Source organism: Cherax quadricarinatus, unplaced genomic scaffold, assembly GCF_038502225.1.
Source record: "Cherax quadricarinatus isolate ZL_2023a unplaced genomic scaffold, ASM3850222v1 Contig3649, whole genome shotgun sequence".
Classification (NCBI taxonomy): domain Eukaryota; kingdom Metazoa; phylum Arthropoda; class Malacostraca; order Decapoda; family Parastacidae; genus Cherax; species Cherax quadricarinatus.
In genome coordinates this window covers 3,847-28,847 of record NW_027198675.1, presented here as the reverse complement: position 1 = coordinate 28,847, position 25,001 = coordinate 3,847, and the positions used below count along the sequence as shown (strand labels likewise).

Sequence of the window (25,001 nt, the reverse complement as noted above, 5' to 3'; positions counted from 1 at the left end):
AGCAGTTATGGCGGATGCGACAACAGTTATAATAAGTGTGACAGAAGTTATAGTGGATGTGACAACAGTTATAATAAGTGTGACAGCAGTTATTGTGGATGTGACAACAGTTATAATAAGTTTGACAGCAGTTATGGTGGATGTGTCAACAGTTATAATAAGTGTGACAGCAGTTATGGTGGATGTGTCAACAGTTATAATATGTGTGACAGCAGTTATGGTGGATGCGACAACAGTTATGAAAAGTGTGACAACAGTTATGGTGGATGCGACAACAGTTATAATAAGTGTGACAGCAGTTATGGTGGATGCGACAACAGTTATAATAAGTGTGACAGCAGTTATGGTGGATGCGGCAACAGTTATAATAAGTGTGACAACAGTTATGGTGGATGTGACAACAGTTATGATAAGTGTTACAGCAGTTATGGTGGATGCGACAACAGTTATAATAAGTGTGACAGCAGTTATGGTGGATGTGACAACAGTTATAATAAGTGTGACAGCAGTTATGGTGGATGCAACAACAGTTATAATAAGTGTGACAGCAGTTATGGTGGATGTGACAACAGTTATGATAAGTGTTACAGCAGTTTTGGTGGATGCGACAACAGTTATAATAAGTGTGACAGCAGTTATGGTGGATGCGACAACAGTTATAATAAGTGTGACAGCAGTTATGGTGGATGTGACAACAGTTATAATAAGTGTGGCAGCAGTTATGGTGGATGCGACAACAGTTATAATAAGTGTGACAGCAGTTATGGTGGATGCGACAACAGTTATAATAAGTGTGACAGTAGTTATGGTTGATGCGACAACAGTTATAATAAGTGTGACAGCAGTTATGGTGGGTGTGACAACAGTTATAATGGATGTGACAGCAGTTATGGTGGAAGCGACAACAGTTATAATAAGTGTGACAGCAGTTATGGTGGATGTGACAACAGTTATAATAAGTGTGACAGCAGTTACGGTGGGTGTGACAACAGTTATAATGGATGTGACAGTAGTTATGGTGGATGTGACAACAGTTATAATAAGTGTGACAACAGTTATGGTGGATGTGACAACAGTTATAATAAGTGTGACAGCAGTTATGGTGGATGTGACAACAGTTATAATAAGTGTGACAGCAGTTATGGTGGATGCGACAACAGTTATGATAAGTGTGAGAGCAGTTATGGTGGATGCGACAACAGTTATAATGGATGTGACAGCAGGTATGGTAGATGTGACAACAGTTATAATGGATGTGACAGCAGTTATAATGGATGTGACAGCAGTTATGGTGGATGCGACAACAGTTATAAGTGTGACAGCAGTTATGGTGGATGCGACAACAGTTATGATAAGCGTGACAGCAGTTATGGTGGATGTGACAACAGTATGATAGGTGTGATAGCACTTACGGTGAATGTGACAATAGTTATAATGGATGTGACTGAAGTTATGGTGGATGTGACAGCAGTTATAGTGAAGGTGTGGAGCAGGTAATTAATGGTATAACATTATCAACAGATACTATAAGATCACGTGTGTCACCAGCACACTAACAGAAGAGGGCATCCAGAACATGATAGTTGGTCTAGCAGAGCGCAGTGTGGAGGTCGGGGCAGGACTGGTAGTACACACCACTGTCACTCTCACTAAGGTCCAGAAGGATAAGCTGCACTCCCTGGCTGCTGACGTCCTCTACTGTTACTTTAAAAAAGTTAGTATCTCTTCATTCATTGACTTCCACTTATGCTACTACTTCCACCACTATATTATTATTACTATTATTATTATTATTATTATTATTATTATTATTATTATTATTATTATTATTATTATTATTATTATTATTATTATTATTACTTCTACTATTACTTTTACTACTACCACCAGCACCACCACTACCACTAATACTTCTACGACTACCTGCATCACTATAATAATAATAACTATTTTTTCAAGTACATGTACAAGTTATACAGGCATAGCTGACATCAATGACATACTACTATAAAGAAAGCCACTTGTTATGCTCAGCATTTCCCGCAAATTAGGTCAATATTGTCACAGGATGCGACCCACACCGCTCGACTAACACCCAGGTACCTGTTTTACTGCTGGGTGAACATAGACAGCATGCGACCCACACCGCTCGACTAACACCCAGGTACCTGTTTTACTGCTGGGTGAACATAGACAGCATGCGACCCACACCACTCGACTAACACCCAGGTACCTGTTTTACTGCTGGGTGAACATAGACAGCATGCGACCCACACCGCTCGACTAACACCCAGGTACCTGTTTTACTGCTGGGTGAACATAGACAGCATGCGACCCACACCGCTCGACTAACACCCAGGTACCTGTTTTACTGCTGGGTGAACATAGACAGCATGCGACCCACACCGCTCGACTAACACCCAGGTACCTGTTTTACTGCTGGGTGAACATAGACAGCATGCGACCCACACCGCTCGACTAACACCCAGGTACCTGTTTTACTGCTGGGTGAACATAGACAGCATGCGACCCACACCGCTCGACTAACACCCAGGTACCTGTTTTACTGCTGGGTGAACATAGACAGCATGCGACCCACACCGCTCGACTAACACCCAGGTACCTGTTTTACTGCTGGGTGAACATAGACAGCAGGTATCTTAAGGAAACACATCCTAATGTTTCCACAAGTGCTACTATTACTACCACCACCACTACTACTACTACTAATGCTACTTCTACTACCACCACTATGACTACTACAACTACTACTAGTACCACCACCACTACTACTACTACTACTACTACTACTACTACTACTACTACTACTACTACTACTACTACCTCTACTACCACCACCACTACTTCTGTAAGGGCTCTGGAGATTGCTAAAGACAATCAAGTTAAAAGACTGTAGAAAGATACTTAGCTTAAGTGACAGCTGAGCGTCCCTGCAGGCACCCCGGGTCGTTGTCTTGAGGAGAGGTATATGTTCCAGCTCTGGCCTCTGCGAATTCAAGTAAGCATAAGTACGTAATTTCCCCAAAGGAGCGTATATTTCAGCATTTCAATTTAACATAATGCTAAATAGATGGACAGTTACTTTTTTGGCCTCAATGGCCCATAGATAACGAGGTGTATTGGTAAATCTAGACATGATACGACCTAAATATCTGTTGCACATTCGTCCTAACTAGGTGCATGACTGTCTAGACTTACCTGGATATTTGTATCTGGCCCGCAAGTTTTCCCTGGCTTCTGGTAGGAAAAATGCCACCCCCTGCTACACAGTGCAAGTGTAACACTGTTACGCTACACTGTTCTTCAAGACATGTCCTTTCATGGTAATTTCACAACAGGAAGATTGAATTCATTGTTATTACTCTTCCTTGCTAAACACTACAACAATATTCAATACAAGATAGCAGATTTCTCAACTTAAGACTTACCCAGTGTTTTACGATAGTCTCAACTTGTAAATAAAGTGATGCAGGGTTTTCCTGTAAATTTCCTACTTCTGGAAAGAGTCATTTTTCTGGGTCACTCACATTACATGAACACTTGGTGCAACACGAGGTGGCGGCATGACTCACTGTGACGCTCTTAGCCTCATAAAGAATCAATTAAATTGTTGATAAAAAAGCAAAACGCCATTTGCCCCTTCTGGGAGGTGTTGAGTCACTAAAGTCCTTCATGTGGGGCTGAAAGGGGCTGATACCCCCTTTTCTGGAGAAATTTTCTCCGCAACGAGTACTGCTACCTCTACTACTACTACTACTACTACTACTACCACTACCACTACCACTACTACTACTGCTGCTGCTACGACTACTACTACTACTACTACTACTACCACTGCCACTACTACTACTGCTGCTGCTGCTACTACTACTGCTACTACTACTACTACTACTACTGCTGCTGCTACTGCTACTTTTACTACCACAACTACTACTACTACTGCCACTTCTACTACCACAACTACTATTACTACTGTTACTTCTACCACCACCAAAACTACTACTACTACTATTATCACCACCCCTATTACTACTACTACTACTATCACCACTACAATTACTACTACTAAGTTACTGGGTAAAGTTTTTTTACTATGACCTCTAGCCAGATGTTTTGTTCAATAACTTTTGTGCTCTCGTAGCCACAGGAAAAAGAAGACAAAGGAATCGTGAGTTAATTTCTCTCTTTTTTTTTTAGATAACTTGTGTTTCAAGATGTTTTCCTTTAAACATTTTTAATTGTGCGATAACATGTGATCACGGATCTTTCTGATTATTTTATCATGTAAAAATATTCCTAGAATTTGTTTTATAACAAAAGAGAATAGAGTGACATACATTTCATAGCGCAGCAGTAATTCCGAGATATCTTAATCGGTTTGGGCAGTTCGTCTTGAAGCTCCAATGATTGTTTTCTATATCACAAATTCTGATTTTACGATACTTAAAACTATTTCAGAAGATAATGTAATTGTAGGAAGTAGGTTGGTAGACAGCAACCACCCTCGGAGGTACTACCGTCCTGTGGTAGTAGGTTGGTAGACAGCAACCACCCAGTGAGGTACTACCATCCTGAGGAAGTAGGTTGGTAGACAGAAACCACCCTCGGATGAAGTAGGTACTACTACATCCTGAGGAAGTAGGTAGTAGGTAGTGGTAGTAGGAGGCTGGTAAACAGCAACCACCCAGGAATGTGCTACCATCTTGTAGTAGCAGGTTGGTACACAGCAACCACCCACGGAGATATTACCATCCTGTGGGAGTAGGCTGGTACAGAGCAACCACTCAGGGAGGTACTACCGTCCTGTGGTAGTAGGTTGGTAGACAGCAACCACCCAGAGAGGTAGTACTATCCTGTGGTAGAAGGTGTGGAGAAATTTTCTCCAGGAGGGGAGTATTAGCCCCTACAACCCCTTTCAGCCCTGAGGGGCCCAGCCCTCTCACAAGGGGCAAACGTCTTATTTACTGCTACAGCAAGTAATTGATCCCAAATGCAGTATGAGTATGTGATGTGGTCAAGCGACCGACGCTCCTTGCAAAGTCCAATGTTGCGAAGTGTAGTTTAATAAAAGACAGTCCATCTCTTACCTTAGCAGGACAATTAAGGAAAATCCTGCTCCCACTTTATTACCATGGTAAAGATAGTGTACATTGTTGTCTATGCTTAAGACAGCAAGAATCAAACATTCTGCTTTGCTTCATGGAGGAAGTTTGGCAAGGAAGCAAAAGTACTAGGTCAGCTTTTCCTTTATGTTCGAGGGGCATTGGAGTGGCGTAGGACACTGTGAAGTCAGATTACTTTTGACTCTACTGATAGTCACACTGACGCCAGGATAATCAACAAAGAACACTGATCCGTGTGTTAATGTGAACAAAGTGTCTCTCACAAAACACAATAAACACTTACACAGAAGTGTGATCAGCTTCTTCAATGATAAGATTGTGAACAATAAAGACAAATCTTGTGGAACATAGTGTACTAGTGTGAGTATTCCTAGACTATGGAAGATGTGGACATCCAAGGACACTTCAGCTTCTATCAAGTCACCGATACCTGTCGAAGGTGTGAAAAACACCATAGCTCAAGCTACAAGAGCAAGGTAGGTTACAGATTTCTTGTAGAATGGGGAACGTGCAGTTCTTGTATCGCAAGGAGTTTGTAACCAGCCTACAGTCGGCAGTGAGGTGCGGACTTTTGAGTCCACACAAGTACGTACGTCAGCCATCAGTGAATGAAATATGCTGACATAACACCCCCTAGGGGTAATTTATGATTAACATAATATAATCATTTACAGCCATAGTGAAGTGGATGACAGCTTCTCAAACCTTTGTCCGCAGGGGCGGCTGTGTGGACGATGAGCTGTCTTATCAGCTAAGTACTCCCATTTAATCTTTTACCTTAGCTGGTGAACCATTTCTCAACAGAAGGCTGGTAGACAGCAACCACCCAGGGAGCTACTACCATCCTGTGGTAGTAGGTTAGTAGACAGCAACCACCCAGGGAGGTACTAACATGATTTGGTAGTAGGTTGGTAGACAGCAACCACCCAGGGATGTATTACCATCCTGTGGTAGTAGATTGGTAGACAGCAACCACCCAGTGAGGTACTAACATGATGTGGAAGTAGGTTGGCAGACAGCAACCACCCAGTGAGGTTCTACCATCCTGAGGTAGTAGGTTGGTAGACAGAAACCACCCAGAGAGGTACTAACATGATGTGGTAGTAGGTTGGTAGACAGCAACCACCGAGGGAGCTACTACCATCCTGTGGCAGTAGCTTGGTAGACAGAGACTACCCAGGGAGGCACTACCGTCCTGTGGTAGTAGGTTGGCAGACAGCAACCACTCAGGGAGGTACTACTATAATGTGGTAGTACCTCCCTGAGTGGGAGGTACTACCATAATGTGGTAGTACCACTCAGGAAGGTACTACCATAATGTGGTAGTACCTACCCAGGGAGGTATTACCATCCTGTGGTAGCAGGTTGGTAGACAGCAACCTCCCAGTGAGGTACTACCATCCTGAGGTAGTAGATTGGTAAAGAGCAACCACCCAGGGAGCTACTACCATCCTGTGGTAGTTGGTTGGTATACAGCAACCAACCAGGGAGGTTCTATCATAATGTGGTAGTAGATTGGTAGACAGCAACCACCCAGAGAGGTAGTACCATCCTGTGGTAGTAAGTTGGTAGACGGCAACCACCCAGGGAGGTACTAACATGATGAGGTGTTAGGTTGGTAGACAGCAAACCACCTTTCGAGGTAGTACCATCCTGTGGTAGTAGGTTGGTAGACAGCAACCACCCAGTGAGATACTAACATGATGTGGTAGTAGGTTGGTAGACAGCAAGCACCCAGTGAGGTACTACGATCCTGAGGTAGTAGGTTGGTAGATAGAAACCACCCAGGGAGGTACTACCATCGTGAGGTAATAGGTTGGTAGACAGAAACCACCCACGAAGGTATTTTATACCATTTTAATATTCACTCTGTCAGACACTGCAACACAATGGTACCTTGGTACAGAACAGAAAACAACTTGGACAACTTCTACTAGTGAGAATGGCTTGTTGCAACCCCTGAATGGGTTGCAATGATTAATATATATATATATATATATATATATATATATATATATATATATATATATATATATATATATATATATATATATATATATATATATATATATATATATATTTAATTATTACCTTTTCATATAATTTTATATTGCTTATATTTGCGATAATAGCTAAATCGTAAATGTATTGCTTTATATTGTTATTTGACTTAGCTTCCTTTGGTTAGGTAGGATGTAACATATGTGCTCAGTTCAAGTCTTTATTGTCTAACTACTGTAATTATCGCTTGTGGCTCGTTAGACTGCCAGCTTCTGTTTCTGAGCTGCAGCTGTCCACGGAGCTATCATGTGATCGAGGGGGGCTGTCCTCACCTCGCCTGAAGTATTCAGTCTGGTCTAGACTCTCTTGGTGGTTGGACGTATCCCTGACGAGAGCCTAAATCTCCCTTATTGCCCCTTGTTGGAGGATCGTCTCTGTAACTTTGTTAGTTCTGTAGAACTCTGTTCACAGAACATTGTATAGACTTAGTGATTTTCGACGTTGTACTGAGGTTGTGAGTCGCATAGACACTCAGGTCCTGAGCTGTAGCTTCTGACCTAACTTGTACTGGTATCTGTGTATTATCACAGTCGGGGATTTTCTTATGCTGAACTTAGATTCAGGGGGCAGTAAAGCAACAGCAAAGAACTACAGACCGATAGCACTAACATCCCATATCATAAAAATCTTTGAAAGGGTCCTAAGAAGCAAGATCACCACCCATCTAGAAACCCATCAGTTACACAACCCAGGGCAACATGGGTTTAGAACAGGTCGCTCCTGTCTGCCTCAACTATTGGATCACTACGACAAGGTCCTAAATGCACTAGAAGATAAAAAGAATGCAGATATAATATACACAGACTTTGCAAAAGCCTTCGACAAGTGTGACCATGGCGTAACAGCGCACAAAATGCGTGCTAAAGGAATAACAGGAAAAGTCGGTCGATGGATCTATAATTTCCTCACTAACAGAACACAGAGAGTAGTCGTCAACAGAGTAAAGTCCGAGGCAGCTACGGTGAAAAGCTCTGTTCCACAAGGCACAGTACTCGCTCCCATCTTGTTCCTCATCCTTATATCCGACATAGACAAGGATGTCAGCCACAGCACTGTGTCTTCCTTTGCAGATGACACCCGAATCTGCATGACAGTGTCTTCCATTGCAGACACTGCAAGGCTCCAGGTGGACATCAACCGAATCTTTCAGTGGGCTGCAGAAAACAATATGAAGTTCAACGATGAGAAATTTCAATTACTCAGATATGGTAAACACGAGGAAATTAAATCTTCATCAGAGTACAAAACAAATTCTGGCCACAAAATAGAGCGAAACACCAACGTCAAAGACCTGGGAGTGATCATGTCGGAGGATCTCACCTTCAAGGACCATAACATTGTATCAATCGCATCTGCTAGAAAAATGACAGGATGTACAGAGAACCTTCACGGCTCGCATAACGGAGATAAAACACCTCAATTACTGGGAGCACTTGAGGTTCCTGAACCTGTATTCCCTGGAACGCAGGAGGGAGAGATACATGATTATATACACCTGGAAAATCCTAGAGGGACTATTACCGAACTTGCACACGAAAATCACTCACTACGAAAGCAAAAGACTTGGCAGACGATGCAACATCCCCCCAATGAAAAGCAGGGGTGTCACTAGCACGTTAAGAGACCATACAATAAGTGTCAGGGGCCCGAGATTGTTCAACTGCCTCCCAGCATACATAAGGGGGATTACCAACAGACCCCTGGCAGTCTTCAAGCTGGCACTGGACAAGCACCTAAAGTCGGTTCCTGACCAGCCGGGCTGTGGCTCGTACGTTGGTTTGCGTGCAGCCAGCAGCAACAGCCTGGTTGATCAGGCTCTGATCCACCAGGAGGCCCGCGGGGGCGTTGACCCCCGGAACTCTCTCCAGGTAAACTCCAGGTAAACTCCAGTAGTATGGAAGTTTTGTGACTTTTGTGGAGGATCTGCAGATGGTCCCTACTTAGTGTCGTTATATTATCTCCTTGTTCCTGATTCTGTGTCGCAGTTGCTTGTTAGATTGCTATTGGGCTTAGCATTCTTTTTATTGTTCAAGCAGACTGTTCTGACTGCCAGTTGGTCAAGAAGTTAGTTTATTTGAGGACTTTGTCAGTCACTTGTTTAAGTCTAGTCAAGTCTTGAGACATAGCGAACTACTTAGAGCACTTACACACATACACAAACTTACTTGTACATATTTGTAATATCTTATTAAATGTTAATGTACCAGACGGTACTTAAGAATTATAAATGTGATATGTGCTTTCAGCACAATACTATTGTATACGAGAGAAGTGATTATTATTATTTTGATTACTGTGATTAATTTAATTTAATTTAATTTGATAATATACCTCTAGACTTAATAAATTTATTAAATTTTAATTTCTCTAGTTAGTAGCCTACCAGTTGTAATCCTGAAGCACTATTGAATCATACTGAATTCTAATGGATAATTGGACAAGGATACTGACTACTTGTTACGAAAACCCAGTAACAGGCTGGATGCTTGAAGGGCAGTCCTTTCTAGTATTCACTGGAGATCTCTAAGCTTTTAGAATCGCGTTTTTTGTAACATGGCTCTACTACTTTCCTACATCTCACCTCCTGGAGGTATATAAGACTCCATCCTGTCACTTAAACTCCATATTGTTTCAGACTATGGAACATTACTCTTCTCCAGACTGAGGGACTGACCACCTCAAACCTTCAAGGGTGATGGACTGATTACATCGTCTTCACGTCTCTTCTGCTTCTCTCAACTTTTCTGTACTCGACTGAAGACGCCTACTGTGTAGGCGAAACGTTTCGAAATAAAGATACCTAACTGTTGCATATGTGTCTTACCTAACAACCTGTCGGTATTATATACAATTTTAATATTCCAATAAGGTAGAAGTTAATAAACTAAAGGTGGTAGTTAGGGTAAGATATAAGCAACTACTATAAGAAAGTGAGTGTATAAATAAGAGGTTGGAGAGGTATGGAATAGATATAAGAATACAGTGATAGAGAGAACAGCAGAAGTTTGTGGATATAGAAGAGTGGGAGGGAAAGGTAAGATGGAGGGAGGAAAGATCAGTGGTACCAGACAAAATGTTAACTTATGAGAGGGTTTTACAAGTGTAAAACAAAGGTGGAATATAGGAAGAGTAGAATGGAGGTTAAGAGAGTGGTAAGGCAATGTAAATGATGAGCAAATAAGAGAGTGGGTGAGCTTCTCTCAACAAATTTTCCAGAGAATAAGAAAAACTTTTGGAGTTAGATTAATAGGTTGAGAAGCTTACATTATAAGAAGTCATCTTGACAAGCATGGATTCACGAAGGGCCGTTCCTGCCTAACTAATATACTGACTTTCTTCAGCAAAGCTTTTGAGGCTGTTGATCACGATTGTTTATTTGAATTTTAGTAAAGCTTTGGTACAGTACTGCACCAGAGACTGTTAAAGAAAGTAGCAGCTCACAGCATTAGGGAAAAAGTGTTGTCATGGATCGAGTCATGGCTCATGAAGAGGAAGCAGAGTGTGCATAAATGGGATTAAATCTGAGTGACGTTCCACAGGGATCAGTTTTAGGATTTTTGTTGTTTATAATATAAATGAATAACCTTGACTACGGAATTACTAGTGATATGAGCAAATTCACTGATAACACGAAGATAGGAAAGGATAATTGATCCAGAGAAGATGTCACCGAACTTCACGAGGATTTAGACAAACTCATGTCTTGGTCAGAGAAGTGGCAGATGCAGTTCATTGTAGATAAATGCTGAGTTCTGAAGCTCGGGAATGTCCACAACTTTAGCGCATATAGTCAAAATAATGTAGAACTTAACCATACAGAAATCGAAAAGGACTTGGGGGTTATGATAAGCAGCAACCTTAAACCAAGACAGCAGTGCCTAGGCACACCTACGAAGTCTAACAGATTACTGGAATTTGTATCAAGAAGTATTAGCAACAGAAGTTCATCGATAATACTACAGCTCTACACATCATTAGTAAGGACTCAAGTTTAGATTATGCAACACAGTTCTGGTCTCCATATTACAGAATAGATATAAATTCGTTAGAAAATATTCACCAAAGAATGACATAATTAATACATAGTATAAGAAATCTTCAATATGAGGAAAGACTGAAGTCCCTTAAAATACATTCTCTTCTAAGATGAAGAGTAAGAGGAGACATGATGAAGTGTATAAGTGGAAGATGGGTATTAACAAAGGAGATACAAATAACGTCCTGAGGATATCCCTCCAAGAGAGAACCGTAATAATGGATTCACATTAGATGAGTTTAGATTTAAAGAGGATATAGGAAAGTAAGTTGGTAGTAGGTTGGTAGACAGCAACCACCCAGGGAAGTACTACCGTCCTGCCAGATGACTGTGAAACAGAAACCTGTAACTGTTTTGCATGATGGTAGGATTGCTGGTTTCTTTTTCTGTCTCATAAACACGCTAGATAACAGGGATATCTTGCTACTCCTACTTACACTTTGGTCACACTTCACAGACACGCACATGCATATATATATACATACATCTAGGTTTTTCTCCTTTTTCTAAATAGCTCTTGTTCTTCTTTATTTCTTCTATTGTCCATGGGGAAGTCGAAAAGAATCTTTCCTCCGTAAGCCATGCATGTCGTATGAGGCGACTAAAATGCCGGGAGCAATGGGCAGTAACCCCTTCTCCTGTAGACATTTACTAAAAAAGAGAAGAAGAAAAACTTTATAAAACTGGGATGCTTAAATGTGCGTGGATGTAGTGCAGATGACAAGAAACAGATGATTGCTGATGTTATGAATGAAAAGAAGTTGGATGTCCTGGCCCTAAGCGAAACAAAGCTGAAGGGGGTAGGGGAGTTTCAGTGGGGGGAAATAAATGGGATTAAATCTGGAGTATCTGAGAGAGTTAGAGCAAAGGAAGGGGTAGCAGTAATGTTGAATGATCAGTTATGGAAGGAGAAAAGAGAATATGAATGTGTAAATTCAAGAATTATGAGGATTAAAGTAAAGGTTGGATGCGAGAAGTGGGTCATAATAAGCGTGTATGCACCTGGAGAAGAGAGGAATGCAGAGGAGAGAGAGAGATTTTGGGAGATGTTAAGTGAATGTATAGGAGCCTTTGAACCAAGTGAGAGAGTAATTGTGGTAGGGGACCTGAATGCTAAAGTAGGAGAAACTTTTAGAGAGGGTGTGGTAGGTAAGTTTGGGGTGCCAGGTGTAAATGATAATGGGAGCCCTTTGATTGAACTTTGTATAGAAAGGGGTTTAGTTATAGGTAATACATATTTTAAGAAAAAGAGGATAAATAAGTATACAAGATATGATGTAGGGCGAAATGACAGTAGTTTGTTGGATTATGTGTTGGTAGATAAAAAACTGTTGAGTAGACTTCAGGATGTACATGTTTATAGAGGGGCCACAGATATATTAGATCACTTTCTAGTTGTAGCTACACTGAGAGTAAAAGGTAGATGGGATACAAGGAGAATAGAAGTATCAGGGAAGAGAGAGGTGAAGGTTTATAAACTAAAAGAGGAGGCAGTTAGGGTAAGATATAAACAGCTATTGGAGGATAGATGGGCTAATGAGAGCATAGGCAATGGGGTCGAAGAGGTATGGGGTAGGTTTAAAAATGTAGTGTTAGAGTGTTCAGCAGAAGTTTGTGGTTACAGGAAAGTGGGTGCGGGAGGGAAGAGGAGCGATTGGTGGAATGATGATGTAAAGAGAGTAGTAAGGGAGAAAAAGTTAGCATATGAGAAGTTTTTACAAAGTAGAAGTGATGCAAGGAGGGAAGAATATATGGCGAAAACGAGAGAGGTTAAGAGAGTGGTGAAGCAATGTAAAAAGAGAGCAAATGAGAGAGTGGGTGAGATGTTATCAACAAATTTTGTTGAAAATAAGAAAAAGTTTTGGAGTGAGATTAACAAGTTAAGAAAGCCTAGAGAACAAATGGATTTGTCAGTTAAAAATAGGAGAGGAGAGTTATTAAATGGAGAGTTAGAGGTATTGGGAAGATGGAGGGAATATTTTGAGGAATTGTTAAATGTTGTTGAAGATAGGGAAGCTGTGATTTCGTGTATAGGACAAGGAGGAATAACATCTTGTAGGAGTGAGGAAGAGCCAGTTGTGAGTGTGGGGGAAGTTCGTGAAGCAGTAGGTAAAATGAAAGGGGGTAAGGCAGCCGGGATTGATGGGATAAAGATAGAAATGTTAAAAGCAGGTGGGGATATAGTTTTGGAGTGGTTGGTGCAATTATTTAATAAATGTATGGAAGAGGGTAAGGTACCTAGGGATTGGCAGAGAGCATGCATAGTTCCTTTGTATAAAGGCAAAGGGGATAAAAGAGAGTGCAAAAATTATAGGAGGATAAGTCTGCTGAGTATACCTGGTAAAGTGTATGGTAGAGTTATTATTGAAAGAATTGAAAGTAAGACGGAGAATAGGATAGCAGATGAACAAGGAGACTTTAGGAAAGGTAGGGGGTGTGTGGACCAGGTGTTTACAGTGAAACATATAAGTGAACAGTATTTAGATAAGGCTAAAGAGGTCTTTGTGGCATTTATGGATTTGGAAAAGGCGTATGACAGGGTGGATAGGGGGGCAATGTGGCAGATGTTGCAAGTGTATGGTGTAGGAGGTAGGTTACTGAAAGCAGTGAAGAGTTTTTACGAGGATAGTGAGGCTGAAGTTAGAGTATGTAGGAAAGAGGGAAATTTTTTCCCAGTAAAAGTAGGCCTTAGACAAGGATGTGTGATGTCACCGTGGTTGTTTAATATATTTATAGATGGGGTTGTAAGAGAAGTAAATGCGAGGGTCTTGGCAAGAGGTGTGGAGTTAAAAGATAAAGAATCACACACAAAGTGGGAGTTGTCACAGCTGCTCTTTGCTGATGACACTGTGCTCTTGGGAGATTCTGAAGAGAAGTTGCAGAGATTGGTGGATGAATTTGGTAGGGTGTGCAAAAGAAGAAAATTAAAGGTGAATACAGGAAAGAGTAAGGTTATGAGGATAACAAAAAGATTAGGTGATGAAAGATTGAATATCAGATTGGAGGGAGAGAGTATGGAGGAGGTGAATGTATTCAGATATTTGGGAGTGGACGTGTCAGCGGATGGGTCTATGAAAGATGAGGTGAATCATAGAATTGATGAGGGGAAAAGAGTGAGTGGTGCACTTAGGAGTCTGTGGAGACAAAGAACTTTGTCCTTGGAGGCAAAGAGGGGAATGTATGAGAGTATAGTTTTACCAACGCTCTTATATGGGTGTGAAGCATGGGTGATGAATGTTGCAGCGAGGAGAAGGCTGGAGGCAGTGGGGATGTCATGTCTGAGAGCAATGTGTGGTGTGAATATAATGCAGAGAATTCGTAGTTTGGAAGTTAGGAGGAGGCGCGGGATTACCAAAACTGTTGTCCAGAGGGCTGAGGAAGGGTTGTTGAGGTGGTTCGGACATGTAGAGAGAATGGAGCGAAACAGAATGACTTCAAGAGTGTATCAGTCTGTAGTGGAAGGAAGGCGGGGTAGGGGTCGGCCTAGGAAAGGTTAGAGAGAGGGGGTAAAGGAGGTTTTGTGTGCGAGGGGCTTGGACTTCCAGCAGGCATGCGTGAGCGTGTTTGATAGGAGTGAATGGAGACAAATGGTTTTTAATACTTGACGTGCTGTTGGAGTGTGAGCAAAGTAACATTTATGAAGGGGTTCAGGGAAACCGGCAGGCCGGACTTGAGTCCTGGAGATGGGAAGTACAGTGCCTGCACTCTGAAGGAGGGGTGTTAATGTTGCAGTTTAAAAACTGTAGTGTAAAGCACCCTTCTGGCAAGACAGTGATCTCCGGAATAACCTCCAGGTAACCTCCAGGTACTATTACTTTTACTACTACCACCACCAGCACCACCACTACCACTAATACTTCTACGACTACCTGCATCACTATAATAATAATAACTATTTTTACAAGTACATGTACAAGTTATACAGGCATAGCTGACATCAATGACATACTACTATAAAAAAAGCCACTTGTTAAGCTCAGCATTTCCCGCAAATTAGGTCAATATTGTCCCAGGATGCGACCCACACCGCTCGACTAACACCCAGGTACCTGTTTTACTGCTGGGTGAACATAGACAGCATGCGACCCACACCGCTCGACTAACACCCAGGTACCTGTTTTACTGCTGGGTGAACATAGACAGCATGCGACCCACACCGCTCGACTAACACCCAGGTACCTGTTTTACTGCTGGGTGAACATAGACAGCATGCGACCCACACCGCTCGACTAACACCCAGGTACCTGTTTTACTGCTGGGTGAACATAGACAGCATGCGACCCACACCGCTCGACTAACACCCAGGTACCTGTTTTACTGCTGGGTGAACATAGACAGCATGCGACCCACACCGCTCGACTAACACCCAGGTACCTGTTTTACTGCTGGGTGAACATAGACAGCATGCGACCCACACCGCTCGACTAACACCCAGGTACCTGTTTTACTGCTGGGTGAACATAGACAGCATGCGACCCACACCGCTCGACTAACACCCAGGTACCTGTTTTACTGCTGGGTGAACATAGACAGCAGGTATCTTAAGGAAACACATCCTAATGTTTCTACAAGTCCTACTATTACTACCACCACTACTACTACTACTACTACTATTGCTACTTCTACTACCACCACTATGACTACTACAACTACTACTAGTACCACCACCACTACTACTACTACTACTACTACTACTACTACTACCTCTACTACCACCACCACTACTTCTGTAAGGGCTCTGGAGATTGCTAAAGACAATCAAGTTAAAAGACTGTATAAAGATACTTAGCTTAAGTGACAGCTGAGCGTCCCTGCAGGCACCCCGGGTCGTTGTCTTGAGGAGAGGTATATGTTCCAGCTCTGGCCTCTGCGAATTCAAGTAAGCATAAGTACGTAATTTCCCCAAAGGAGCGTATATTTCAGCATTTCAATTTAACATAATGCTAAATAGATGGACAGTTACTTTTTTGGGCTCAATGGCCCATAGATAACGAGGTGTATTGGTAAATCTAGACATGATACGACCTAAATATCTGTTGCACATTCGTCCTAACTAGGTGCATGACTGTCTAGACTTACCTGGATATTTGTATCTGGCCCGCAAGTTTTCCCTGGCTTCTGGTAGGGAAAATGTCACCCCCTGCTACACAGTGCAAGTGTAACACTGTTACACTACACTGTTCTTCAAGACATGTCCTTTCATGGTAATTTCACAACAGGAAAATAGTTAACTTCACTGTAATAGTTCTACCACGAATTGTTGAGATTTTCACTGAGAAACAAAAATGCACTGATCACTATTGCTGTTTGTCTGTTCTCCCTGCGTGAAGCACATTTCCCAGTCCTCTCACTGTGCCCTGCGTAGCGCCCTCAGCCCTCACTTCGCCCTCTTTACAAAGGATTTGCTGAATTCATTGTTATTACTCTTCCTTGCTAAACACTACAACAATATTCAATACAAGATAGCAGATTTCTCAACTTAAGACTTACCCAGTGTTTTACGATAGTCTCAACTTGTAAATAAAGTGATGCAGGGTTTTCCTGTAAATTTCCTACTTCTGGAAAGAGTCATTTTTCTGGGTCACTCACATTACATGAACACTTGGTGCAACACGAGGTGGTGGCGTGACTCACTGTGACGCTCTTAGCCTCATAAAGAATCAATTAAATTGTTGATAAGAAAGCAAAACGCCATTTGCCCCTTCTGGGAGGTGTTGTCACTCAAGTCCTTCATGTGGGGCTGAAAGGGGCTGATACCCCCTTTTCTGGAGAAATTTTCTCCGCAACGAGTACTGCTACCTCTACTACTACTACTACTACTGCTACTACTACTACCACTGCTACTACTACTACTACTACTACTACTACTACTACTACTACTACTGCTACGACTACTACTACTACTACTACTACTACCACCACTACTACTACTACTACTACTACTACTGCTACTACTACTGCTACTACTACTACTACTACTACTGCTGCTGCTACTGCTACTTTTACTACCACAACTACTACTACTACTGCCACTTCTACTACCACAACTACTATTACTACTGTTACTTCTACCACCACCAAAACTACTACTACTACTACTATTATCACCACCCCTATTACTACTACTACTACTATCACCACTACAATTACTACTACTACAAGTTACAGGGTAAAGTTTTTTTACTATGACCTCTAGCCAGATGTTTTGTTCAATAACTTTTGTGCTCTCGTAGCCACAGGAAAAAGAAGACAAAGGAATCGTGAATTAATTTCTCTCTTTTTTTTTTAGATAACTTGTGTTTCAAGATGTTTTCCTTTAAACATTTTTAATTGTGCAATAACATGTGATCACGGATCTTTCTGATTAATTTATCATGTAAAAATGTTCCTAGAATTTGTTTTATAACAAAAGAGAATAGAGTGACATACATTTCATAGCGCAGCAGTAATTCCGAGATATCTTAATCGGTTTGGGCAGTTCGTCTTGAAGCTCCAATGATTGTTTTCTATATCACAAATTCTGATTTTACGATACTTAAAACTATTTCAGAAGATAATGTAATTGTAGGAAGTAGGTTGGTAGACAGCAACCACCCTCGGAGGTACTACCGTCCTGTGGTAGTAGGTTGGTAGACAGCAACCACCCAGTGAGGTACTACCATCCTGAGGAAGTAGGTTGGTAGACAGAAACCACCCTCGGAGGTACTACCGTCCTGTGGAAGTAGGTTGGTAGACAGCAACCACCCAGTGAGGTACTACCATCCTGAGGAAGTAGGTTGGTATACAGAAACCACCCATGAAGGTACTACCATCCTGTGGTAGTAGGAGGCTGGTAAACAGCAACCACCCAGGAACGTGCTACCATCTTGTAGTAGTAGGTTGGTACACAGCAACCACCCACGGAGGTATTACCATCCTGTGGGAGTAGGCTGGTACAGAGCAACCACTCAGGGAGGTACTACCGTCCTGTGGTAGTAGGTTGGTAGACAGCAACCACCCAGAGAGGTAGTACTATCCTGTGGTAGAAGGTGTGGAGAAATTTTCTCCAGGAGGGGAGTATTAGCCCCTACAACCCCTTTCAGCCCTGAGGGGCCCAGCCCTCTCTCAAGGGGCAAACGTCTTATTTACTGCTACAGCAAGTAATTGATCCCAAATGCAGTATGAGTATGTGATGTGGTCAAGCGACCGACGCTCCTTGCAAAGTCCAATGTTGCGAAGTGTAGTTTAATAAAAGACAGTCCATCTCTTACATTAGCAGGACAATTAAGGAAAATCCTGCTCCCACTTTATTACCATGGTAAAGATAGTGTACATTGTTGTCTATGCTTAAGACAGCAAGAATCAAACATTCTGCTTTGCTTCATGGAGGAAGTTTGGCAAGGAAGCAAAAGTACTAGGTCAGCTTTTCCTTTATGTTCGAGGGGCACTGGAGTGGCGTAGGATGCTATGAGGTCAGATTACTTTTGACTCTACTGAGAGTCACACTGACGCCAGGATAAGCAACAAAGAACACTGATCCGTGTGTTAATGTGAACAAAGTGTCTCTCACAAAACACAATAAACACTTACACAGAAGTGTGATCAGCTTCTTCAATGATAAGATTGTGAACAATAAAGACAAATCTTGTGGAACATAGTGTACTAGTGTGAGTATTCCTAGACTACGGAAGATGTGGACATCCAAGGACACTTCAGCTTCTATCAAGTCACCGATACCTGTCGAAGGTGTGAAAAACACCATAGCTCAAGCTACAAGAGCAAGGTAGGTTACAGATTTCTTGTAGAATGGGGAACGTGCAGTTCTTGTATCGCAAGGAGTTTGTAACCAGCCTACAGTCGGCAGTGAGGTGCGGACTTTTGAGTCCACACAAGTACGTACGTCAGCCATCAGTGAATGAAATATGCTGACATAACACCCCCTAGGGGTAATTTATGATTAACATAATATAATCATTTACAGCCATAGTGAAGTGGATGACAGCTTCTCAAACCTTTGTCCGCAGGGGCGGCTGTGTGGACGATGAGCTGTCTTATCAGCTAAGTACTCCCATTTAATCTTTTACCTTAGCTGGTAAACCATTTCTCAACAGAAGGCTGGTAGACAGCAACCACCCAGGGAGCTACTACCATCCTGTGGTAGTAGGTTAGTAGACAGCAACCACCCAGGGAGGTACTAACATGATTTGGTAGTAGGTTGGTAGACAGCAACCACCCTGGAATGTATTACCATCCTGTGGTAGTAGATTGGTAGACAGCAACCACCCAGTGAGATACTAACATGATGTGGAAGTAGGTTGGTAGACAGCAACCACCCAGTGAGGTTCTACCATCCTGAGGCAGTAGGTTGGTAGACAGAAACCACCCAGGGAGGTACTAACATGATGTGGTAGTAGGTTGGTAGACAGCAACCACCGAGGGAGCTACTACCATCCTGTGGCAGTAGGTTGATAGACAGAGACTACCCAGGGAGGCACTACCATCCTGTGGTAGTAGGTTGGCAGACAGCAACCACTCAGGGAGGTACTACTATAATGTGGTAGTACCTCCCTGAGTGGGAGGTACTACCATAATGTGGTAGTACCACTCAGGAAGGTACTACCATAATGTGGTAGTACCTACCCAGGGAGGTATTACCATCCTGTGGTAGCAGGTTGGTAGACAGCAACCTCCCAGTGAGGTACTACCATCCTGAGGTAGTAGATTGGTAAAGAGCAACCACCCAGGGAGCTACTACCATCCTGTGGTAGTTGGTTGGTATACAGCAACCAACCAGGGAGGTTCTATCATAATGTGGTAGTAGATTGGTAGACAGCAACCACCCAGAGAGGTAGTACCATCCTGTGGTAGTAAGTTGGTAGACGGCAACCACCCAGGGAGGTACTAACATGATGAGGTGTTAGGTTGGTAGACAGCAAACCACCTTTCGAGGTAGTACCATCCTGTGGTAGTAGGTTGGTAGACAGCAACCACCCAGTGAGATACTAACATGATGTGGTAGTAGGTTGGTAGACAGCAAGCACCCAGTGAGGTACTACGATCCTGAGGTAGTAGGTTGGTAGATAGAAACCACCCAGGGAGGTACTACCATCGTGAGGTAATAGGTTGGTAGACAGAAACCACCCACGAAGGTATTTTATACCATTTTAATATTCACTCTGTCAGACACTGCAACACAATGGTACCTTGGTACAGAACAGAAAACAACTTGGACAACTTCTACTAGTGAGAATGGCTTGTTGCAACCCCTGAATGGGTTGCAATGATTAATATGTATATATATATATATATATATATATATATATATATATATATATATATATATATATATATATATATATATATATATATATATATATATATATATATAATAATAATTACCTTTTCATATAATTTTATATTGCTTGTATTTGCGATAATAGCTAAATCGTAAATGTATTGCTTTATATTGTTATTTGACTTAGCTTCCTTTGGTGAGGTAGGATGTAACATATGTGCTCAGTTCAAGTCTTGATTGTCTAACTACTGTAATTATCGCTTGTGGCTCGTTAGACTGCCGGCTTTTGTTTCTGAGCTGCAGCTGTCCACGGAGCTATCACGTGATCGAGGGGGGGTGTCCTCACCTCGACTGAAGTATTCAGTCTGGTCTAGACTCTCTTGGTGTTTGGACATATCCCTGACAAGAGCCTAAATCTCCCTTATTGGCCCTTGTTGGAGGATCGTCTCTGTAGCTTTGTTAGTTCTGTAGAACTCTGTTCACAGAACATTGTATAGACTTAGTGATTTTCGACGTTGTACTGAGGTTGTGTGTCGCATAGACACTCAGGTCCTGAGCTGTAGCTTCTGACCTAACGTGTACTGGTATCTGTGTATTATCACAGTCGGGGATTTTCTTATGCTGAACTTAGATTCAGGGGGCAGTAAAGCAACAGCAAAGAACTACAGACCGATAGCACTAACATCCCATATCATAAAAATCTTTGAAAGGGTCCTAAGAAGCAAGATCACCACCCATCTAGAAACCCATCAGTTACACAACCCAGGGCAACATGGGTTTAGAACAGGTCGCTCCTGTCTGTCTCAACTATTGGATCACTACGACAAGGTCCTAAATGCACTAGAAGATAAAAAGTATGCAGATATAATATACACAGACTTTGCAAAAGCCTTCGACAAGTGTGACCATGGCGTAACAGCGCACAAAATGCGTGCTAAAGGAATAACAGGAAAAGTCGGTCGATGGATCTATAATTTCCTCACTAACAGAACACAGAGAGTAGTCGTCAACAGAGTAAAGTCCGAGGCAGCTACGGTGAAAAGCTCTGTTCCACAAGGCACAGTACTCGCTCCCATCTTGTTCCTCATCCTCATATCCGACATAGACAAGGATGTCAGCCACAGCACTGTGTCTTCCTTTGCAGATGACACCCGAATCTGCATGACAGTGTCTTCCATTGCAGACACTGCAAGGCTCCAGGTGGACATCAACCGAATCTTTCAGTGGGCTGCAGAAAACAATATGAAGTTCAACGATGAGAAATTTCAATTACTCAGATATGGTAAACACGAGGAAATTAAATCTTCATCAGAGTACAAAACAAATTCTGGCCACAAAATAGAGCGAAACACCAACGTCAAAGACCTGGGAGTGATCATGTCGGAGGATCTCACCTTCAAGGACCATAACATTGTATCAATCGCATCTGCTAGAAAAATGACAGGATGTACAGAGAACCTTCACGGCTCGCATAACGGAGATAAAACACCTCAATTACTGGGAGCGCTTGAGGTTCCTGAACCTGTATTCCCTGGAACGCAGGAGGGAGAGATACATGATTATATACACCTGGAAAATCCTAGAGGGACTATTACCGAACTTGCACACGAAAATCACTCACTACGAAAGCAAAAGACTTGGCAGACGATGCAACATCCCCCCAATGAAAAGCAGGGGTGTCACTAGCACGTTAAGAGACCATACAATAAGTGTCAGGGGCCCGAGATTGTTCAACTGCCTCCCAGCATACATAAGGGGGATTACCAACAGACCCCTGGCAGTCTTCAAGCTGGCACTGGACAAGCACCTAAAGTCGGTTCCTGACCAGCCGGGCTGTGGCTCGTACGTTGGTTTGCGTGCAGCCAGCAGCAACAGCCTGGTTGATCAGGCTCTGATCCACCAGGAGGCCCGCGGGGGCGTTGACCCCCGGAACTCTCTCCAGGTAAACTCCAGTAGTATGGAAGTTTTGTGACTTTTGTGGAGGATCTGCAGATGGTCCCTACTTAGTGTCGTTATATTATCTCCTTGTTCCTGATTCTGTGTCGCAGTTGCTTGTTAGATTGCTATTGGGCTTAGCATTCTTTTTATTGTTCAAGCAGACTGTTCTGACTGCCAGTTGGTCAAGAAGTTAGTTTATTTGAGGACTTTGTCAGTCACTTGTTTAAGTCTAGTCAAGTCTTGAGACATAGCGAACTACTTAGAGCACTTACACACATACACAAACTTACTTGTACATATTTGTAATATCTTATTAAATGTTAATGTACCAGACGGTACTTAAGAATTATAAATGTGATATGTGCTTTCAGCACAATACTATTGTATACGAGAGAAGTGATTATTATTATTTTGATTACTGTGATTAATTTAATTTAATTTAATTTGATAATATACCTCTAGACTTAATAAATTTATTAAATTTTAATTTCTCTAGTTAGTAGCCTACCAGTTGTAATCCTGAAGCACTATTGAATCGTACTGAATTCTAATGGATAATTGGACAAGGATACTGACTACTTGTTACGAAAACCCAGTAACAGGCTGGATGCTAGAAGGGCAGTCCTTTCTAGTATTCACTGGAGATCTCTAAGCTTTTAGAATCGCGTTTTTTGTAACATGGCTCTACTACTTTCCTACATCTCACCTCCTGGAGGTATATAAGACTCCATCCTGTCACTTAAACTCCATATTGTTTCAGACTATGGAACAATACTCTTCTCCAGACTGAGGGACTGACCACCTCAAACCTTCAAGGGTGATGGACTGATTGCATCGTCTTCACGTCTCTTCTGCTTCTCTCAACTTTTCTGTACTCGACTGAAGAAGCCTACTGTGTAGGCGAAACGTTTCGAAATAAAGATACCTAACTGTTGCATATGTGTCTTACCTAACAACCTGTCGGTATTATATACAATTTTAATATTCCAATAAGGTAGAAGTTAATAAACTAAAGGTGGTAGTTAGGGTAAGATATAAGCAACTACTATAAGAAAGTGAGTGTATAAATAAGAGGTTGGAGAGGTATGGAATAGATATAAGAATACAGTGATAGAGAGAACAGCAGAAGTTTGTGGATATAGAAGAGTGGGAGGGAAAGGTAAGATGGAGGGAGGAAAGATCAGTGGTACCAGACAAAATGTTAACTTATGAGAGGGTTTTACAAGTGTAAAACAAAGGTGGAATATAGGAAGAGTAGAATGGAGGTTAAGAGAGTGGTAAGGCAATGTAAATGATGAGCAAATAAGAGAGTGGGTGAGCTTCTCTCAACAAATTTTCCAGAGAATAAGAAAAACTTTTGGAGTTAGATTAATAGGTTGAGAAGCTTACATTATAAGAAGTCATCTTGACAAGCATGGATTCACGAAGGGCCGTTCCTGCCTAACTAATATACTGACTTTCTTCAGCAAAGCTTTTGAGGCTGTTGATCACGATTGTTTATTTGAATTTTAGTAAAGCTTTGGTACAGTACTGCACCAGAGACTGTTAAAGAAAGTAGCAGCTCACAGCATTAGGGAAAAAGTGTTGTCATGGATCGAGTCATGGCTCATGAAGAGGAAGCAGAGTGTGCATAAATGGGATTAAATCTGAGTGACGTTCCACAGGGATCAGTTTTAGGATTTTTGTTGTTTATAATATATATGAATAACCTTGACTACAGAATTACTAGTGATATGAGCAAATTCACTGATAACACGAAGATAGGAAAGGATAATTGATCCAGAGAAGATGTCACCGAACTTCACGAGGATTTAGACAAACTCATGTCGTGGTCAGAGAAGTGGCAGATGCAGTTCATTGTAGATAAATGCTGAGTTCTGAAGCTCGGGAATGTCCACAACTTTAGCGCATATAGTCAAAATAATGTAGAACTTAACCATACAGAAATCGAAAAGGACTTGGGGGTTATGATAAGCAGCAACCTTAAACCAAGACAGCAGTGCCTAGGCGATTCTGCTTTTGACTCTCGCCCTGGCAGGTCATAGCAGCTCTCCTTACTTACTCTGTCTCCCTACGATCCCCGTTGGGGAGGGGAACCTTTACCAGCGTTGTCATCGCCTTGAATTACACGATGAGCTACGCAAATCGTGTAAAGATCAAACCAAGAAATGGTACCGTTGATGATTCAACGAAGATTGCTCTTGCAACTGTTGTTCAGGGAGCACTGCAAGTTAAATTCAACACCATATTGTCACTGAAAGAAGCATTCATTGTTGTGTCACGATGATGCTGAAGCAGAGAAGTTACTCACTACAGAAGCCACCACTACTCTTACTGCTCAAGGGTTTACTGTTACGTCATCTCCTGCCCTCAGGGCAAGGAAATCAGTATTCCTTAAAAAACTTGACAAGATTCTGACTTCTCAATCAACTGCTGAACTCAAGTCATCCATCGAGACGCAAAATACTTGGGCTACTGTTGACAGCATTACAAAAATCCCAAATGCAACGTCCATGCTCAAGGTCACCTTCACCGACGTGAACATGGC

General features: G+C 42.0%; 1 long non-coding RNA gene across 1 annotated transcript; it reads left to right on the top strand.

Moving 5' to 3' along the window:
* The first annotated feature begins 1,395 nt into the window (after positions 1–1,395).
* Positions 1,396–23,386, top strand: LOC128691338 (uncharacterized). The gene is made up of 2 exons (XR_011391550.1): positions 1,396–1,714; positions 23,214–23,386. It is a non-coding gene; the product is annotated as an uncharacterized lncRNA (long non-coding RNA).
* Positions 23,387–25,001: the final 1,615 nt, after the last annotated feature.